This window comes from Schistocerca cancellata, chromosome 2 (assembly GCF_023864275.1).
Source record: "Schistocerca cancellata isolate TAMUIC-IGC-003103 chromosome 2, iqSchCanc2.1, whole genome shotgun sequence".
In the NCBI taxonomy this organism is placed as follows: Eukaryota; Metazoa; Arthropoda; class Insecta; order Orthoptera; family Acrididae; genus Schistocerca; species Schistocerca cancellata.
Window position 1 is genome coordinate 1,041,213,798 of NC_064627.1, and position 4,078 is coordinate 1,041,217,875.

The 4,078-nt window shown below is 44.8% G+C and overlaps 1 pseudogene; it reads left to right on the forward strand.

Moving 5' to 3' along the window:
- Positions 1-1,214: 1,214 nt before the first annotated feature.
- On the forward strand, positions 1,215-1,332 carry LOC126164320 (5S ribosomal RNA; annotated as a pseudogene).
- Positions 1,333-4,078: the final 2,746 nt, after the last annotated feature.

Consider the following 4,078-nt stretch of genomic DNA (forward strand, 5'->3'; position numbering starts at 1 on the left):
CAAACTGGCTGACACTGACGGCGGCGGTGCACAAATGCTGCGCAGCTAGCGCCATTCGACGGCCAACACCGCGGTTCCTGGTGTGTCCGCTGTGCCGTGCGTGTGATCATTGCTTGTACAGCCCTCTCGCAGTGTCCGGAGCAAGTATGGTGGGTCTGACACACCGGTGTCAATGTGTTCTTTTTTCCATTTCCAGGAGTGTATTTAATGAGTTTTACTTTCCTCCCTCCTGTTATGAGAGCTTCCGCTATTATTATATAGTAATTGCTGGTTACAACTTCGTAACTTTTCATGAGTGGCAACCCTCGGGAAATGAATTTATTAGTGGTTTAACGAACAGGCAGCGCTATTTACTGTCGCGAGTTAACGACACTCAAAAGTTGCACTCAGTTTGTAATTTACCTTTGATTTGTTATGATCTTTATCACCCCAGGATGCATAATGTGTAGGGACTCTCGAGTCCGTCTACAGACTTTATCTGCTACAAAAGATACACTGGGTGCTGAGTTGACAGCCTAGACTCACTATATGTGCCAGGAGCACGCAGTAGCGTGTGAAAACTTCAATAAAAATTAAAAAAAATGTTCGATAGTGTAAGCGTGGGCTTCTCCGCCCGCTGTCGCACTCAATAAAATTCTCTTGCGCTGTCGAGAGCATTGTCAATACATAAAACTGTCCGACATTTCGGCCAATACTGCAAACGATCTTCCTCAGGGCTTTGTACTGAGCTAGATTGTTGAGTGAGAGAGACTTTAGACCTTATATAGCAGCAGAGGAAGCTGCTACACGTAATTTGATGGGGCGCTTGAGGATAGCAGAAGCGTTAGGCGTTCGTTATTGGTCTTTATATTATTCCTTGTAATTGGTGGGTAAAGACGTATCTCATTGGTGTTGAGATTACTTCTTGCCACTGGTGGAAACGTGCGAATCAGAAACGGACGCTAGTTGTGACGTAGCACTGCTTATTCGTTGTCGGGTCCGGGCAGCGGCGTGCCCCAGCACAGTGCCCCGCTATCTTGTGTGAGTCGCTTTTCGCGCGCTGTCCGCTATCTAAGGTCTCTCTCACTCGGCAGTGTAGCTCAGCACAAAGCCCTGAGGAAGGCCGTTTGCAATAGCGGCCGAAACGTCGGACAATGCGATCAACAACTCAGCACAGTTTCATTGACAAACTTCAACAGTGTTAACAGAAAAGAATTTGTGTTGGATAGATTTGTGCCGACGGCCTTGCCGCAGTGGTAACACCGGTTCCCGTCAGATCACCGAAGTTAAGCGCTGTCGGGCTGGGCTAGCACTTGGATGGGTGACCATCCGTTCTGCTGAGCGCTGTTGGCAAGCAGGGTGCACTCAGCCCTTGTGAGGCAAACTGAGGAGCTACTTGATTGAGAAGTAGTGGCTTCGGTCTCGGAAACTGACATACGGCCGCGAGGACTGTGTGCTGACCACATGCCCCTCCATATCCGCATCCAGTGACGCCTGTGGGCTAAGGATGACACGGCGGCCTGTCGGTACCGTTAGGCCTTCATAGCCTTTTCGGGAGGAGTTTAGTTTCATTTTTACATAGATTTGTAGTCGCCTGCATTTCTATTACCAGCCTAATGATGCACTGTTCTCTTACAGCTATAAATAACTCCCCCGGATGCGATAAAACACTTTCCGTTGAGGTTCGTGCTTTTATGTAGCGTTTTTATCTTTATATTTTCTCGTCAAGTATCCCTCACTTAGACAGTTAAGTCGCCGATTTAATTTCTGACGTTGTCTCATCTTCTCCAGCCACATGAAAAAGAGTGGGGGACAGATGTCATTTTTCTTCTGGTAAACGTGGAGCATAGTGGACGCAAAGATAACGCGCCATCATGTTTTTTATAACAGATTTGCCAAAGTAAACAGTGGGTCACAATACACATTGGCGTGAACTGCGTTATTCATTTAACCCGTCGGTTTATTTTAAATTTTTATTTAAGAAACAATCAAAAGTTTTCTCTTCCGGCAGTCACAAATAACGACCACAGATTATGCAAAGGTTGGAACTTAAATAGTGGCAACTATTTATTCACAACCGATACAAAATACTTACATGTTTGCACCTGTTACTGTCGTTCAAAGTAGTCACCAGTGGTGTGTAGAACCCGTTGCAGCGATGAGGAAGACGTAGTATACCGTTAGCAGAGCCTGTTCTATTGATGGTGCGAATGGAGCGGTCTACTGCCTGTCGAATCTCTGGAACAGTTCTGAAGCGAGTGCCACGAAGTGGTTCCTTCATTTTCGCAATCAAATCAAAGTCACAAGGACCTAAGTCCGGGGAGTATGGTGGATGGTACAGTACTTCCCAGTCCCATCGACCGAACAGAGCAGCCGCAGCTTCCACTGTGTGATTCCCGGCGGGGTCAGGGATTTTCTCTGCCTCGTGATGACTGAGTGTTGTGTGCTGTCCATAGGTTAGTTAGGTTTAAGTAGTTCTAAGTTCTAGGGGACTGATGACCATAGATGTTAAGTCCCATAGTGCTCAGAGCCATTTGAACCAATCCGCTGTATGCGTCCGCACATTGTCGTGCAAAATGATGGGTGGGTTGCGCAGAAAGTGTCGCCGCTTCTTTCGCAAAGCTGGTCGCATGTGATGCTACAAAAACGAACAGTAATACTGTGCATTGACGGTCTGCCGTGGAGGAACGTATTGCGTTAGCATAACACCATCACAGGCGTACACGAGAGTCACCGTAACTTTAGACCGCTCCATTCGCACCCTCAACAGAAAAGGCTCTGCTAATGGTATACTACGCCTTCCACATCGCTGGCAACGGGTTCTACACAACGCTGGTGACTACTTTGAACGACAGTAACAGGTGCAATCATGTAACTCTTTTTTATCGGTTGTGAATAAATAGTTGCCATTGTTTAAGTTCTAACCCTCGTATGAGTCTATGCAGGAGCAACTTACATCCTACTTAGAACTGACACTAACAGATGCAGGCTCTCCCCACCCCCAGATAACGAATGACCAGACGCTTGGTGCCGTTTAGAGTGGAACCCTCGTTGGAGCATTAACCACATTTTTATGAGACATGACATGATCAAGTTTGTGGAGTACTCTATCTTAATTTTCAATATAAAATTTGTCTAGATAAAGAAGGTGCTAACTCATGATTTTCATATTTAAAACAAACAGAAAAAATATTGTACTCTAAAAGTTCTACCTACTTACAATATTTACCATATAAAAAGAAAAGAAAATGACAGGGAGCATAGCATCAAAATTTCGTTACAGTGAATAACTCGTCAAATGTAGTACAAACATGTACCATGTCATAAAAAAATCATTGTGCTTGTATGATGCTACTATTTAACAAAGAGACAAACTCGCATCTGCTAGAAGGCACAACGGTGTGCACGGTCGCATGATTACAGTTATCGTATAGATAATCATACAAGAACACGGGAAAAGAACGTTGGAAGTTAAATTGTGTGCAGTTAAGGATTACATTTTAACATGATTCTTTACGTTACCCGCAAGTGTTGTAGTCAATTGCAAACAAACCACGGCATCAGTTGCTACTTTGTTTTCTAATGCTAGAACCGGTTTCATCCAGCAGGGACGTTTTCCAAGTGATTATGAATGCAGCGCCGTGGAGATTCGTAGACGCTGACCAGTCGTGGTGTTGAAAAAGGAAAACAGCAACTGGTACTGTAACCTGTTTGCAATTACTAATCAACTTGCCAAGAAACATGTAAACGTACTCGTCCGGTACACTGAGATGTATATTATAATTTTCAGGCTGTTCTAACCGTGCATCACCAAAGACAAAATCAGTTTACAACACTTACGCTAATCACATTACTGGCCTGAAGACGTGCAGAAGTCTTATTTTACGAAACACTCGTGTTATTTGCTATTACTAATGTATGAAAAATGCACATCAAACGGTTCTAGGAGGGTTGACTGAAAAGTAATGCCTACAACTTCGTAACTCTTCAACAGTTGGCAACATTGGTATGCGGCAGGTACTGCCTTCTTCCGTAACCTCTTCTCTGCAGCTCCAGTTGGCGGGAAGCCTTGGCACTGAACGGTTGTGTTGTTACACTG